This window comes from Protopterus annectens, chromosome 6.part0 (genome assembly GCF_019279795.1).
Source record: "Protopterus annectens isolate FY-2018-M chromosome 6.part0, PAN1.0, whole genome shotgun sequence".
In the NCBI taxonomy this organism is placed as follows: domain Eukaryota; kingdom Metazoa; phylum Chordata; order Ceratodontiformes; family Protopteridae; genus Protopterus; species Protopterus annectens.
In genome coordinates, this window is record NC_056737.1 from 485457543 (window position 1) to 485475493 (window position 17951).

Below are 17951 nucleotides of genomic sequence, written 5' to 3' on the forward strand. Positions count from 1 at the left end.
CACCTCTAGTGGTTCAAAAGCTGCTTGACAAAAGTCATCCAAGAGGTCCCTCCAGACCAAAGAAGATCCAGAATTTACTCAAGGTTCTTTTTAGTGTCAAAGAAAACAGGGAACCCGAGACCCATCTTGGATCTCAGTTATTTGAATCAGTTCATAAAGAGTTCCAAGTTCACTCCATTCTGCCTCTATTACAGAAGGACGACTGGGTGTGCTCCTTAGATCTGCAGGATGCGTACGATCATATCAAATGAACAGGTGCATTCAAAGATTTACACTTCTGGCTGGGAGACTGTCATTACCAGTTCAGAGCCCTGCAGTTTGGTCTCATCACAGCCCTCAGAGTGTTCACCAAATGCATGGCGCAGTGGTAGTAGCTCATCTAAGACTGCACGGAATCAGAGTGTTTCCTTATTTAGATGACTGGCTCATTACTGCTACAACCAGGCTTCACCTAGAAAAAGAAAGAAACTACTAACTTCAGTTATCCAACTCCCTGGGAATCGCAACCAATCTGTTGGAAGTCCCACCTACAACTAGTTAAAGTTTTGGAGTTTATAGGGGTTTGCCTAGATACAGTCAATCGTCTTGCTCTCTTACCACAAAACAGAGTTCTTGCCTTAAGATTGCATGTCAAACAGGTTCTGTCTCACCCCTCTCCCCAGCAACGTTGATTCTCGAAGCCCTAGGATCGATGGCTGCTGCGATCACCTTGATACCTACAGCTCGCCTTCACATGCAAATCCTCCAATGGACTCCGGTGGACTTTAGCAGTACAATGGCCCTCTCATCTACAACCTTAACTCTCTATAAAACTATCTTGAGTTTGCAAGGAATCCCTACTGTGGTCGATACAGCCCGACAGTGTTCGTCTAGGACGTTCCTTTTAGCCTTCCTCCCCAACTGCCATGTTGACCACTGACACCTCCCATTTGGGGTGGAAGGGGCATTTATTGGGACAGACTGTCATCTCCAAAAGAGACCAATTTGCATATAAATGTCTTGGAGATGAAAGCTGCCCTTTCAGCTTTGCAGGCACCTTGGAACTCTCTTCCTTTGGGGACAGTTGATATCCAAATGGACAATATGTTGGTTGTTTGGTATATCAATAAACAAGGGAGAACCAGATTTTACCCCCTTTGCCGAGAAGCAATGAGAGTTTAGTATTGGGTGATCTCCTCCATCTGCTTTCTTGTGGCAAAGCATATACTGGGGAAATTCAGTGTTCTAGAGGCCAGGCTCAGCAGGACTATTCTGATGCATCACTAGTGGTCTGTCAATCAAACAGTGGCAAATATGATTTTCCACAAGTGTGGTCGACCTTGCTGTGATTTTTGCCTGTCCTCTCAACAACAATGCAGCTGCTTCTTTACACTAATTACCCCCAGAGGCAGTCACGGAGAGATGCTCTAATCCATGTTTGGCCCCCACCCACCCCCTTTGTGCTTATACTCCCCTACTAATAATTCCCAAATTCCTTCGGAAAGCACTCCAGTTGAAGAGCAACGTAGTCCTCATTGCCCAATTCTGGCCTCTGCAAGTGTGGCTCCCCTTTCTGTGGTGTCATCTACTGTGTCCTCCTTGGACATTGGACCCTATTCCAGATGACGTTTCACATCTGTCACTGATGACTCATCTGGACATTGCAGGCTTCAGGTTAACCGCATGGTTTCAATGATGGCTAGACATTCCTGACTTTCCACTTCTGTTTGCAAGTTTTGTTTTCATCCCAGAAGCCGTCTACAACAATGATTTATAAGAGTAAATGGAAGAGGTTTTCTTTTTCGGCTCAGCAGAAAGACTCATGGCCCTTTCACTACTTCTGGCTGTTTTAGATTTCCTTGCTTCTATTTTTCAAAATGGTGCATGGTTCTCCACCTTCAAAGTTCAGCTGACAGCCATCTCTAACTACCATATCAGAAACAATACTTCCCCTTTTGCCTCATCAAAGTACCCTTTTACTTAGACCTCTGATTAAGGATCCAACTCTAGCCTAGGGATCTTATTGTTGTATTACAGAGTTTAGTACAGTCACCCTTTGAGACCTTCGCTAAAGCAGATTTCAAATTTCTTTCTTGGAAAACAAGTTTTTCTTGTTGCTATAACTTCTGCAAGATGAGTCTCTGAACTCCAAGCGCACTCTGCAAAACCATTTTATTTGATTTTCCATAAAAATAGTGTTACCTTGCAGACTGACCTGTCATTTTTACGTAAAGTTGCCTCTGAAAGAAATATTAATCAATTAATCAGCCTACCTGATTCTGTCCTAAATTTGACAGTAAAGAAGAATGAATGCTTCATCTTTTAGATATGCATAGTGAACTTAATTTTTTATCTTTATAGGACTGAGGAATTTAAAAAATCTGACCAATTGCTTGCTTCTTTTTCCGTAACAATCTAGAGTCTACTGTTTCAAAGACTTCACTAGCCAAATGGATTACAGATTACATGTCTTACATTTACTCTTCTAGAGGTTTAACCCTACCAAGACAGCCAAGGACACACTCATGTAGGACAATTGCTAAGTCAACTGCTTTTTAGGCCAGAGTCTCCATTGATATTTGTGCAGCTGCCACATGGTCTAATGCTCATACCTTTATTACTTATTACAACTTGGATATCATTTTCAGAAACAGAGCTGCTCCGGAACATCCTTCCATGGGGGACCACCCAGGGTTTTCATAGCTGGGAACTCTGTCCTATTCATTGAAGAACGAATGAAAATGACATCAGATATAAAAGTTGTATGCTCACCATAAATATGCATCTGTGTTGTTCATTTTCATTCTTCAACCCCACCTTCCCCCGATCCATGTCTTTGGCATGTGTTGGAAATTTTTTCTTAGGAACCACAGTTCCTGTTTGAGCACCTGTTCTGTTAATGTTCTCTTATCTGTCTCATTTCTATTGTAATTTCACTAGTTATATTTTGAAAGTTATACATATTAGCAACTAACTCGATCTGAGGTAATTCAGTGGTCAGGGGAATTATGGGTAAAGGGAGGCACTCTAGTGTCGGACCTAGAATCTAGAGTCATGTGGCAGAGTCGGATCCAAGGATCGGAATTGAACCTATTCGTTAAGGAAGAATGAAAATAGACCACAGATGTATAGTTTTGGTGAGTACATGACTTGTATTTCACCTTTGGACAAAGACCTTTTCCTTGGTCTGCTAACTCCCAGTTTATTTAAAGCCCTACAAGAGCAAGAAAAGACAGTAAAAGGCAGATTCTTTTAACTTCTGTACTTAAATACCAGAGGAGTTATCTAGCAGCCAGGCGCATTTTTTTTTAGATGGTACTCCAGACTTCCAGAAAGAGATTCCCAGAGAAGCCACAGAGGGATTGCACATCTGGGATGCCTCTGTTGGGGTGAAACCTCTTTGACTGTTTACACAACATCATCCCCCCACCCTCTTGGTCCTGCCCTGCCCTTCTCTAAAAGACTGACTTAGTCTCATGATAGGAAAAGATCGATGCAAGTTTTCCAAGATGGCTGCACATTGATCAACAGTTTAACTTCAGGTCTCCCAATGGGAAAAAAGAAACTGAAAGACAAGGGCCAGGAACTCGGTCATTTTTAGTAAATTAAGTTGCTGGCTAGTAACTACACTGCCTGGGTGCCATCAAAGAAGAAACTAAGACAGTCTGAAAGGAATTTAACTAGAAAAGGTGAAGAGAACATACTGACTGTGAAGAATCTAGCATCTGTTCAGCAAAAAGTAGTTTAAGCTCAAACTTTGGTTCATGATATGGCTTCCAGTAATCTGGAGGAAAAAAAGTAAGTCAAATATGTTCAGAGCTGCTTAAAATAAAACCGTGAAGAACTATATCACCTCAAATAAAAGGGCTGGACAAAAGAATCAAGGTATCGGAAACAAATAGAGAGGGAAAGATAATAGAATGGGAAGAGACCAAGAAGAAATTTTGACACCAGGGACTGATATTCATATATAGGCAAAAATAGAGGGCTAGGGGAATCCCAAGTGAAAGACCTGCACTGGTTGAGTTTTTAGTTGAATGTAGAACAGAAGCTGTTAAAAAAAGACAATTGGTGGACGATATAAAATTTTGCGCAATAACTACAGTAATCAAATAGAGGAGGTCAGAAAAGACTGGGAAGAGGTTTTAGATAAACCAATCACAGAGAAACAATGGGATGACATATGGTATGGCTCCTATATATGTAACATGAAGTTATAGGATTTTTGCACAAGAAGTGTTTGCATAGGTACTTTTATACCCCAAGCAGACTCCAAAGAATTTTTCATCAGGTAGATTGCAAATGTTTGAGGTATGATGGGGAAGAAAGAGGTATGTGGGAACACAGGTTTTCAGAGTGTGATGAGTTTGCCGACATTAAAAATTCCAAGCAGAGTACTCTTGTCAGGAGTACGTGGTGAGCAAATGAGCATAACTAAGAAAGTGATTTTTTGAAATGGGATACAGGATCTGAATTAACAAGGTCTTAACTATGTCTAGGCAGTTTAATTCTGGTGGCTTCCAAAAAAAAAAAAAAACAGTTACTAGAAAATATGGAAATCAAAGTCTAAGTCAACCATTCTTGAAGTAGTGAATACTGTAACAGAGATAAAAAACAGGATCTTTAGAAAAGGGTCACATTACGTTGCATAGAAAAAATGGAAATATTGCAAACAATACATGCAGAAAAATATTTTGGAGGATGAATGAGGTTTAAGAAAAGGTAGGAACTGAACAATATGTAATGTTGGGTTGATTATATTGTACAGAAGAATAAGTGACTTATAATGTTTGTAAATTGTGAACTTGTTAATATGGTTTGTTTGTATATAAAACATTTAAGTTTGTGTGTCAAGTGATGATTCAAATAAAGAAGGGAAAAGATCACCACAGACCACTGAAAGAAAGAAAAAAAAAATAAAAGGGGGGCGGTAATGCCATAGCCTGGAAAGAAGCCCCTCCCCTTGAATGTCACACTCTCCACAACCATGTCCACCTTCTAAAACCCATACTCCCAAGAACTGCAGTCACAAGGCACAATAGAACCAGTGCCCATAAAATTCGTAGGAAGAGGTTTTTACTCCAGATTCTTTCTAGTTCCAAGAAAATGGCAGTGGAGATCCATACTGGATATTTCTCTGCTAAACACCTCCTTAAAAGTGTCAGCCTTCAAAATGCTCTCACTCGACACACTTCTGCCTTTCAAACCTCCTCAGGCTTACCCGTAATCCCTAGATCTAAGCTCCACATACCAGTTTTTCCATTTTGCAGGAGGTTCCTCAGGTTCTGTACGGGCTCATCTCACTTTCAGTTTACTGCTTTGCCTTTCGAGTTTTCCAAGGCCCCAAGAGTTTTCACAGTGTCCCTTAAAAGGGAATCACATTCTGCTGAACTTGAGGAATTCAGATTTATCCCTGCTTTAAATGATCTAATGATCCAGGTTACATCACCTCAGATCCTGCTACATCGTCTCCCATTCACCCTCAACCTCTTCCTGCAGTTGGGGTCACTGTCAGTTACAAAAAAATCCTCCCTCCAGGCCACACAAGACCTAGTGTCTCTGGGCTGCAGACTGGATACAAGAAAAATGTAGGCTTACCTGCCTCAGGAAGAAGTACAGAATGTTACAGCTTATTGTCGTAAACTTTCCTTCTCCTATTGGTGCTCGGCCAGGAAAATCCTAAGAGCTCTGGGATTCATGGCAACCACTATTCCAATGGTTCTCCAGCCAGACTGCATATGAGGGAAAATTCAATGTTGCTTAAACAGTCTGGTCCCAACATGCTCATCCTCTGGACACTGTGATCCTCCTCATACCTTGCCTCAGGATGGAGTTCTGTTGGTGGGTGGATCAAATGAAACTCATCACAGGTCTCCCCTTCTCCACACCAGTTCCAGTTCAGGAGTTGTACACACATACGCCTTTGACGAGGCCTGTGGACCTGAACAGGCACCCACAGAGTCCAGGGCAAATGGCAGTCAAAATTCCAAGGGGAGCACATCAGCCTGAGCTCTGATCCAAGCTCTTGAGTTCATCTTGCATATTTTGAAGCCATGTTCTCTGAGTATTTACAGAGCATGGCAGTCGTGCAATACATAAACAAGCAAGGAAGCAACAAATCATACCAGTTATGCAAACTAGCACAGAGGGTCTGGGATCTTTCCACCCCAAAAAAAAGCATGTCCCTGCTAACTATATACATCCCATCACAGGACATTGTGTTGACAGACACATTATGCAGGGCCTTGGAGGATCTTCACAAATGGACCCTGAGCAGACATGTCCATCTGAACATCTTTCGCCATTAGGGAGCACCTCAGATGTCTTTGCATCAAAGAACAAAAACACAACTTCCCATCTTTTGCACCAGGAACCCTTGCCCCTGATTCCTGCTCAACCACCAACAAATGAAAAACTGTAATCCCCAACCAAAGCAAGGAATCAAGTAACTTAAAAAACACAATATTCTGTTTTATTCATACAAAGAATAAACTGTGTTTTTTAAGCAACTTGATTCCTGGTTATTTTGGTTGTGGATTACTCTGATTCCTTTTCAACCAGCAGCCTCAGCAAATATCAAATTCTGCACCTGGAAGAGTATTCGGTTTCTTGCTGTCCCTTTAGGTACAAGACACTAAGAGCAATGGCCATTCCTCCTCTTCTTATTTTTCATAAGGACAGGATGACCCTGAGGGCTAATTACTTGGAAATCAAAGTCTAAACCAGCCATGCTAGTACTGAATATAGTAACAGAGCTAGAAATAATAAATAAATAGATTTCGATGGAGAAGGTTCTCCCCAGTCAACCCCTAAAGAGACATCCGAGATATCCTCAAGCAGAGGGGTAACTGGAAGCCCCAAGACCTGACCTCAGAGGAATACATGTACTTGCAAGTGTTGACTGCTCTTTTACCAGTAAATGCCATGGTGGTTGCGGCTGCCACCAAGAAAGAACTTGCTGAAAGTTCTACTGTCCACAATCCTAACTGGGAGTCTAGGACAGTGAACAGATTTGGAAAGCAGGTCTACGCTTTATCGACCTTCGCACTCAGGTCCTTGAACTTCATGGCACATTTTACTAGACTTGAGAGAGATCTGAATAAGGAATTATCAGATACTCTCACAGGAGCAGTGTCTGACAGAGTGCAGAAAAAGGTTGCCTGTCAGCTAGCTACTCTGGAATCTATATCGAACTCATCCATGTGACTCATTGCATACGCAGCTGAAGGCACAACCAGAGCAGCGAGTTCTGGCATTGCCAAAAGGCACCACATCTAAATGTGCTTCTGTGAATTCGCTGAGCCATTTGTCTTCCTTTGTCAGTGCTCCTTTTGATGTATCATCTTTCTTCAGCCCCAAAGTAAAGGACACACTAGCCAGGTGTGAGAAGGATGGAAAGACCCTGTCTGCTGTGGGCATTCGTTTTTTTGCTCCTCAGCGATCCCACTCCAGGAATCAGAGGAGTGGAAAGATGTGGTTCAAAAAGTCCCAGGGGCCTTTCCAGGACATGCATGGCAGTGGATCCCCTTGGGGCAGAGGAGGGAGTTCAGATGGAGGACGCCTCCCACAAGGCAGAGGTGGCCCACGAAACTAGGGTTCCAGAGACACACTCTCCCTGGACAATTCTACCAGCTTTCCTGAAAGGAGGCCCAATTGCTTACCTCTGGAAGCAGTCAGGGGAAGACTGTCACTGCACTCAACAGCCTGCCAACACTTCCGATACTTGGAAGCAGAGAATCATTACCAGAGGCTATCACATATACCCTTCACCCTTTATCTGAGATCATTGAGAAAAATCCCCAATGTTCCACCCAGTCAGAGGGATCAAGCAGCTATAGGAGTTCAAAAGCTGCTAGAAAAGAGTCATCTAAGAAGACCCGCCAGACCAGATAGGATCTGAATTTTACTCCAGGTTCTTTTTAGTGCCAAAGAAGATAGACTGGAGGCTAATTATTGGACTTCAGCCTTCTGAATAAGTTTGTCCAGTAGACAATTCCAGATGGTCATAGTTCCATCTCTTCTCACCTTTCTAGGGGAAAACGATTGGATATGTTCTATAAACCTTCAAGATGTGCATTACTACATAAGGATGGACAAACGCTCAAGAAGGTATCTCTGCTTTCGGCTAGGGGCCAGTCATTATCAGTTCAGACCGCTGTCCTTTGATCTCACCACAGCTCCCTGAGTGTTCACCAATTGCATGGCAGCAATCTTGGCTCATGCGAGACTGCATAGATTCTGGGTGTTTCCTTATCTAGACAACTGGCTCCTCACCAACCCTACCAGGCATCTACTGCTTCAAGCCACAGACTTCATCGTACACTTGATCAGTGCCCTGGGCATAACAGTCAGCAAAGAGAAGTCACAGTTGTCTTCCACTCAGTATCTAGAATTCATGGGAGCCTGCCTCAGCACAGTTTCCTTGCATAGCTTTTCTACCCTTTCCCAGGCTTCAAAAGGTAAGGTCTTATTTTAATGAAAAACAAAGTGCCTGCTCTACTTGTCCTTCAAGCTCTAGGATCTATGGCAGCGGCCATCACCCTGGCTCCCTTGGCAAGATGTCATATGAGGATAATTCAGTGGCTTCTAGCCTCTCTATGGTCCATCCTGTCTCACCTGATGACTCACCCGATCTTAGTAACAGGATGTTGCAAAAAGGATGTATCCTGGTTGATGCAGTCAAAAGAAATCCTAATGGACCATCCCTTTGTTTCCCTGCAACCCAAGGCCATAGTGACCACGGACACCTCCCAGATGGGTTGGGGGGTTATTTCTGTGAAGAACTTTTCCAAGGCACTTGGTCTCCACAAGAGGCCAACTTGCACATCAGTGTCCTGGAGGTGAGAGCAGTGTTCTTAGTGTTGCAAACCTTTCAATCTGTTCTTCCTCTGGGAACAGTTGCGATCCAGTCGGAGAACATGTCAGTGGTTTGGTACATCAACAAACAGGGTGGAACCAAATCCTTTCCCCTTTGCTGGGAAGCTGTCAGTGTGTGGCAGTGGGTGATATCTTCAACTGCTTTTTTGTGGCAATACATATTCCGGGAAGTTCCAGTGTGGTAGTGGACAAGGTGAGCAGACACATTCTACTGCCTCACGAGTGATCTCTCAATCCCAAAGTAGCAAAGGAAATCTTTTGCAATGGGGCCAGCTTTGCTGTGATCTGTTTGCCTCCCCAATCAGCAACAAGTACAGCAGTTACTTTGTCCTAATCCCCACTCCTGGGAGTCCCCAAGAAACACTCTCCTCCTTGATTGGCCCTCGGGTCTTCTTTATGCCTTTTCCCTGTTTCCTCTCGTACTTCCTCTTCCTAATGAAAGCCCAAAGTTTGCGAAGCAAAGTGATTCTCATTGCCTTCTAGCCCAGGCAAATTTGGTTACCCTTTCTTTGGCCTCACTTGATTCACCATCTGTGGATTCTGGACTCTGTCCCAGACCTGTCTCACATGCAGGATTGATGTATCCCGATCTACGCGCTCTCATACTCACTGCTTGGTTTCTCCAATTCTGTTAGTCGCCAGGCTGAATAATATAACTTCCTCCGTACAAAAAAAATATTCTTCTGACTTCTCATCAGATGTTCCTCCAGCAGACTCTATTCCAATAAATGAAAGAAGTTTTCAATTTGGGCTTCTGAAAACAACTTAGACCCCTTCTTGGCACCTGTTGAAAAAGTTTCGCAGTTTTTAGCCGCCCTTCTTGATCAAGGGGCTTCTTCTTCCACTGTTAGAGTTCAGTTAGCAGCCATTTCTAATTTTCACAATGGATACAGTGATCATTCGTTAATATCCCATCGTCTATGCAAGGTCTTTCTGAAAGGTGCCTTACATTTAAAACATCCATTCAAAGATCCCTTGCATCGGTGGGATCTAACCTTGGTTTTGCAATCTTTAGTACTACCTCCCTTTGAACCATTGGTCACTTGCCATCTTACATGTTTTTCCTGGAAAACTCTTTTCTAGTAGCCATCACTTCCACCAGAAGTGTTTCTGAAATCCAGGCATCATGTGCAAAACCCCCATTTAAGACAGGTTGTCATCGAGAACTAACCTTTCCTTTATTCCTAAGGTGGTCTGAATTCAGTATTGATTGAGTTACCAGTTTTCTTCCCCAAATTTTCTAACAAAGTTTAATATTGTTTACACTTGCTGGACGTACATAGGCAACTATATTTTTACCCGAGCAGCATTAGAGAGTTCAGGAAATCAGACCAATTGTTCATTTCTGGTCCTACAGTGGGACAATCTGTATCAAAAGTGACTTTATCTAAATGGGTAAGAGATTGTGTTACCTTTACTTATGTACATAACAACCAAAAGTTACCTGCGCCTGTTAAAGTGCATTCAACCAGATCAGTTTGTGCAGCCGCAACTTGGGCTATGCCTCATACCTTCATCACTCATTACAAATTGGATATGGTCTCCAGGGGAAGAGCATCCTATGACTCTATGGTTCTCAGAAATATCCTTCCGTAATACCACCCAGGGTCTGAAGTAACTGGGGACTGTCCCATTCATCAAGAATGAATGAAGATTGACAACATCAGATGAAGAAGTTATGTACTCTCTGTGTTGTCAGTCTTCCTTCATTCTTGACATTCCCCCTTCCTTCCCCCTCCTGTAGATTTCCTGGGGAATCGAAGCCTTGTCCTGGGTTGTTATAGGGCGTTTACCTTGGACATTGCTTCTACTTACAGTTACTATGTATACTCTTGGTATTATCTGCAAACTCAATCTGAGGTAATGGAGAGATGGGCATTGTGGGTAAAGTCTCAACTCGAGAGTTTTTTTGACTGGCGCAAGCTGTATAACGGCTGAGCCACTTGCAAGGATCGGAACCAAGTCCCATTCATCAAGAATGAACAAAGATTGACAACACAGATGGAACGTTATGGTCTGTACATAACTTCCTTTTTAAAGGAAGAATGAGGTTTGAGGGAAGGCAGAAACTGAATGAGCTCTATAATGTTTGATTGACTGACTATGTAGAAGATTTTAAGAGATGTATAATGTTAGCAACTTGAAAATATGTCATTGTGGTTTGTTTTCATTTATATAAATCTGTCTGTCATAAGTGATGATTCAGAAAAAAATTTGTCTCCCAAATACAAAAGTGACAGGGTCTGATTCTGGACTTGGACTAAAAAGGTGCAGGCACTTCAGTTACTTTTCTTGCCTCAAGCACCACACTGGGCACAGTCAATTTGGTCTTCCTTACCAAGTCAGACTTTCAAAAGAGTAAAGGAAATGTACTTTCATCTGGGGAAAAAAAAAGAATAGCTTGAGAAACAAGAATCTTGCCAACCTACAAAGGGGGTCTGGGTTTATCAGACATGCAGAAGCACTGAAGGGGCTACTAGGCTGGCAGGGTTTTTTTTTTTTTACTTGATGCCTTCTCATCTCGGTTTGGAAGCAGATACTGGCAGGAGAGCCTCAGAGTAAACTGAACACTAATTAGTGGGCCCGATTTCTTGTTGGCTGTTGTATAAGCCAGTTTCCAGACATGTTTTGGACAGATGAGGGAAGATATTTACTATATATTGACAAGGGCCATCCCTTTTTTTTTTTTTGGGGATGCACATGACTTTATACCCAAAGGACGGTCTCAGACGGATGTCAAACATCAGTCTGTTTTCTGGCAGTGGAGATGACTTGTGACTAAATTAACTCATTGGTGCCAGTTGATCAAAATAGGTTGGGTACTTGCTTGGCAAGAGGTGTGGGCAAAATATCAGTTGCTGCATATGGCAAGGTTTTTATATTCTTGCCATTGCAGAAGGGCTGTAGATTTGCTTGGGGCACTAGGGAAGATTATAGTGAATCGAGCTTAACACCTTTGATCCTAGAGCTTTCTCAGTCGCATTTTCAGACTAACTTATTGGTAACAAGGGTCTGCAGTGCTCTAGACTATTGCAAAAGGTCAGTGGTGGAAGCAAAAAAAAAAACAAAAAACAGGGAAACAATGCTAAACATCAGTATCACTAATACTAAATGAAGTAAAGTGGTAAAACGTTTACAATCAGCAAACAAATTGAATAAATTCAGGTATTTGCTGGAAGTGTCTGTACAAGTACTTCTACAGTTAAACCAGACTGTATAGGTTATTTCCAGGTTCTGATCCCTTTTGCTGGTATTGTCAAGCTGCTGAGGTTAGTGATTGATGCATATTTTTTGAGTATGTAGTATGCTACAAATGTTATGTTGGGTATTAGGCCTTGTTAGTTCAGGAATGTGGAGATCAGGCAATAGTTAATACTTACACAGGAAACTTGCTTTATTGGGGCTAGGAGAAACCCATGGCATTTCATAATCGGTTAGAGATTTATTTTATTTTATTGCTGTATGTGCGAAGAAGGCAATATATTGGACATTGTTAAAAGGTTAGTGACGTAGTCTATGAGGAAGAGAGGTGCACCTCTAGGAATTATATAAGGACATTCCGTAAGAAGTAGAGCCCTTGACTTAGATTTTTAGGTTCCCAAGTAAGTTAACTGCTTTCTACAAACGTAATCAGGTGATCTTTCTATAATTTTTACCACTTTCTAGAGGTGTATCCTACATGGGAATGCAGTTCATGGATGGCTGTGTACATAGTTTGAGTCTTCTAAGGGGATTTGTTTTTGTTTGTTTTTTTGTTATGCCTGTTTTACTGTTGTACATACTAAGAGTTGCATGCATTGTTCATATGCTCTGCTTTTTTGTAATAATAAAATGTTTTTTTTGCAAACAAAAATGCAAAAACAAAAGGTTAATGAATGAGCTGTCTTTCAACCACACCATCAATTTTCCTGCTTTCTTCTCCAACAAACACAACTGGGAAGAAAGACTCCTACAACTCACTAGGTGTTCGCAGACTGCTGAGGTTCTGTTTGGACAAGACCACATCCCTCCGTAAGTGTGATAAACTGTTTGACTCATTCATGGATTCAAAGGTGGGCCAACCAGTATCCGAGCAAACTATTGCAAGCTGGATCTCTAAGTCCATCTCCTTTTCTTACTGTGCATGGCAGACCCTTGCCCTCATGCCCTCAAGTTCACCCTAGTAGGGCTGTGGCTTCCTCTCGGGCCATATACTTAGGAGTGAACAACAGGGCCACATTGGAAGTTGCCATCTGGTCTTGTATGCTGCCGTCTGGTCTTGTGTAAACACCTTCAACAAGCACTACAAGACTGATGGCTTTTCAAGGTTCAGAGCAGCCTTCGCTAGGTCAGTCCTGTCTGGCCTCTTGGACAGTTCTTCTGTCAACTAGTCATCCCCTCTACAAATCACCCACTTGTAATACTGCAACAGTGATTTCAGACAGAACATAGTACAGTTGTGTAATAACTTAACATAGCAGTAGATGCCCTACTGATCACTGTTGGATTATATCTTCTCACCCTCCTTCTCCTTTTTTGATTACCATCTTCCCTGTATATCTTTCTCTCTCTTTTTCTGCCCTGTAGCAAGACCCTATGACCAAGGTAGCTCCATACCACTTTATGCTTGGCCGCTGTCAGCTGACCAGTCAGTCTCTCAGGGTTCTTCAGTCCCTAGCTTGGCGATAGTCTGAGGATCATACGTCCACCTATATATCCCTACGTAAAGATTTTGTACCCCAGACAGATGTCATCGGTGATAATCTACAACTTGTTTGGAATACCGCAACAGTGATTAGTAGGACATCTACTGTTATGGTAAGTTCTTACACCACTGTACTTGTTCACAGAAAACATCACAGTGATGTGGTACGTAAACCAATGGGGGGGGCTACAGCATCTCATCCCCTTTACAGACTTGCTGTGATAGCCTGGGAGGTGGCAACTCTGCAAAGTTTAACTCTGTTTTCTTCAGGGAAAAACACTGAAACGGACAACAACCAAGTAAATCAAATGGAAGAAAAGACCATACCGGATACTCCAAAAACAGTTGACCAGTAAGCACTTTTGTTTACTAAAATAAGCAAACTTCTTCAGTTAGTTTAAAAAATCACACAAGTACAGTTAAATACATTTACTTATCATGACATCATTTCCTTGAAAGCAGACAAGCTAAGAAAGACCAGGAAAGACCCTCATTAATGAAAACTTCACCTTGGGATTTTTTCCAAGAATTGATTTAACTCTGGGAAGTACCTCGACCTGATCTATTTGCTTTCTTTCTGAACAGACCACTAAAGAAATTCTGTTCTAGGATTTGTTGCAGACAGGTCTTGGAAGATAGATGCCGTCACAGTCCTCTGGCCAAGAATATTCCTCTATGCTTTTCCACCCTTTCCACTAACATTTAGGGATCTTTTAAAGATCCAGAAGCAGACTCCAGAGTTTGTGGTGGTAATTCCCTTTTAGCCCAGGCAACAGTGATTCTCTTGTTTTGAAACTGGCCAGGGGCGATTACCATAGGCTTCCCCACATACTGGAGTTTACTCACAAAAGGCAGGTATTGTTTGAGAGACCCCAGCCTAAATACTCTTCTCATGATTTGCCTTTATGATAGAGTTGTAATACTTTTTAGGCAATTTTTTTTCCGGAGTATGTGCAGTAAGTATTGAAGAAGGCTAAAAAAAACTGCTATTAGTAAATCATATATAGGCAAGTGTAAAAGATTTTCTGGCTTGTTCCATTTCATGAACCAGGGCCCAGCTAAGGCTTGGTTGCCTCTGCTTCTTGACTTGTGTGAGTTGCTGTCCCCTGACCTTCCTTCTCGTCTGTCAAGAAATTTTGTTGACCCTTTTTGCTTGTCTGTCCCTGGATTCTCCCCTTGTCTAACCATCCTTAAGTCAAAAACATAGTTGACAGCAGTTAATAGAGAGTTGACATCTAAACCAGGCCAGTTATTAAATTTTAACTTGAGTTGCCAGTACAGCTCACACCATTCAAGATGCAATTGCCATGGACCATTCTATCATATTATCTGATGAAGTTTCAAACACTGAGATGAAAGTGCTTATGTTTTATGTTTTTATTCATTTGGTTTATATTAGTTTACTTAATAAATTAATCCTTCTCTGGAGGAGTTTTGTGGTGTGGTCAAGTCTGTTGTGTTTTTATACTAGTTTGTGCCTTTTCATCCTTAAGTCGAGCAACATTTGAAAGGGGTTTGTGTATTACCGTCTACCTAGAAAACAGGTGGCTTCTCTGTGGGATTTTAACTTTGTCCTTGAAAAGCTTACTCTTTCCATGTGAGCCTGCTTATCAGGCTGTATTGAGGTTCTTAATATGAAAAAGTGCTGTACTCATTGCTCTGATTTCAGGTGGGAGAGTATTTGAGTCACAAGCATTTCAAGTCAACCCTACTTATTTTTCTAAAAGGACAGGATTTCTTTGAAATTTAATCTCTCTCTTTTATGCCTGAAGTCATCTCCGAATTTACATTGAGCTTATTTTATTCATCCACCTGACTTTTCCTGATCCTAAGAACAAAGCAGGAAACATTTTTAATACTCTGGATGTCCATAGGTAATTCTGATACTCCCAGCACAGTACTCAATCCTTAAGGTAAGCTGATCATTGTCTCTGTTGAAGGTAAGAGGAAAGGAAAGTTCATGTCAAAACAGACTACTTCTAGATGTTTGTCTCATTCTTGTTATTCTGACCATGAAAAGCCACTTTCAGGCATGGTTATGGCATATTCCGTTTGTGTTTTGGCTTCTTTGGTGGCTTTCTGGAAAGGAGTGGACTTAAAGTATTCTGAAGACAGGAACCTGGTCTTGTGTACATACCATTACAGGGAACTACAAACTGGATTCTCCTTTTCCAGATACAGAAAAGGCTTTGTTAGGACCATCCTTTAGGGACTCTGGTATTCTTAATTTACTTTATCCTCTTTTTTTTTAAGCTATGATGGCTATTTAGGCTACTGCAGCAGTGATCTAATGTTGAACACAGTACATCTATGCAAGTAAACTTTTAACAGTACATCATCTAATCTATTATAGTAGCTGTCCTGTTCCTCCTGCCCCCTTGTTTTGGTGGTTTTTGTGTTGCTAGGGTGTGGCTGTATACACCCTTATGTATATAGTCAGTCTTGTGTTTTCGAGCTTCCTCACCTTTAAGGGCTATTGCCTCCCTTCTTGTGGCAACAAAGCTCTGACAAGTTTGATGTTGTAACTGTGTTTATGTAGGAACTCATCTTGAGCTCCAGACCGTGTGTGTGGAGAGCACCCTTAAGCTTTGAAAATCTAACCACTGGCAGAGAGGGTAGGACCATATAGCTTAGGCTGCTGCAACAGTGATCCATTATAATATATACTTTTATGGTAAATTTACTTGCACAGCAGTACTGTCTTCTCTTTAGAGACTAGAACATATGGGGATACATCCGCAGAGAAGTCTCCAGAAACAGGTGCTATTCCTGTGGAAGTTAGGAGGGAACAAAGTGATAAAGATCTGAAAGGTTTTGTTTAATAGTGTTTTAAAAGGAGGAGAAGCAACAACATCTTGGAAGAAAGCTGTGGTGGCTGTATTACCTAAAGAGGGTAAGGACTTGTCAGACACCTCTCCAAGGTCTCCTCAACCTGTTTCCTACAAATCACAATGTCACCCGCAAACATCATAGTCCACGGGGACTTCTGTCTGATCTCACCTGTCAACCTGTCCATCACCATTGCAAATAAGAAAGGGCTCAGAGCTGATCCTTGATGTAATCCTACCTCCACCTTGAATGCATCTGTCAGTCCGACTACAGACCTCACCACTGTCACACTGCCCTCGTACATATCCTGTACCACCCTTGCATACTTCTCTGCCACTCCCGTCTTCCTCATGTAATACCACAACTCCTCTCTAGGCAGCCTATCATATTCTTTCTGTAAGTCCACAAAGACACAATGCAACTCCTCCTGACCTTCTCTATACTTCTCCATTAACACCCTCAGAGCAAACATTGCATCTGTAGTGCTCTTTCCTGGCATGAAATCATAGTGCTGTCCACTAATCATCACCTCCCTTCTTAACCTAGCTTCCACTACTCTTTCCTGTAATTTCATGCTGTGGCTGATCAGTTTTATCCCGCTGTAGTTACTATAGCGCTGCACATCACCCTTATTCTTAAAAATCTGTACCAGTACACTTCTCCACTCCTCAGGCATTCTCTCACTTACCTAGATTCCATTAAACAATCTGGTTAAAAGCCCCACTGCCATCTCTCCTAAACACCTCCATGCTTCCACAGGTATGTCATCTGGACCAACAAAAATGTTGGGGGAGCCAGTGGTTGTAACTAAAGAATGATTCATTTGAGCTGCGATATGGGATCTGAATTGCCTAGACATAGTAAGGCCTTACTAAGTTTCATGATACAGACTGCCAAAAAAGCAATTACTAGAAAATGGAAATCAAAACCTAAACTAGTTGTATTTGAATTACTGAATATGGAAAAGGAGGCAGAAGAAATAAAAAGGCAGAAAGAATGCAAGCTTTGGTCCAGAAGTGAAATGGTTGAACAGTATGCTGAGTGATTCTTCTAGTTGTGTTTACTGGACTTTTCACCACTTGGACTTTATTTTGTAAAGTGAATATCTGGGACAGGTAACTGTGCTTTACTTGGTCCGTTTTTTCAGCAGCCTTTTTCACTCTTTCCACATATCTTTAGCTGCCATAACAGAAACATTTTTAATCCATACACTTAAGGGGACACAACAAGATGAAGTATTTAAGTATGGGTATTGCTAAACTAATTCATATGAGGGTGCTTGGTTAATCTATATGCCTTTGCATTATTTTCATTAATCTTGTATCCTTAAAAGTAGTGAAACGGTGTCAAAATGTTCCACAATACTGAAATGTACTTTTCTGATTTATCAAATAAAAATATCTGCAAATAAAACTAACTACCATACTAGTCATATCCTTGAATGAGTCCCTTATTTTGCCATTGGTTGTAATTATAAAGCAAGTAACGGAGAAAAGAGGACATCACTGCCTGGTTCCTCTGTTCAAACACAGCTTGTCAGCGAGGACCCCCCCCCCCCCCCCATTTTAATTCTTGTCTCCAA

The 17951-nt window shown here is 41.8% G+C and overlaps 1 protein-coding gene across 1 annotated transcript in view; it reads left to right on the forward strand.

The window, feature by feature from the left end:
• The window catches only part of CDAN1 (codanin 1), a gene marked incomplete in the record, with an annotated part of 1645523 nt that overhangs the window by 1625344 nt on the left and 2228 nt on the right, over positions 1 to 17951 (forward strand).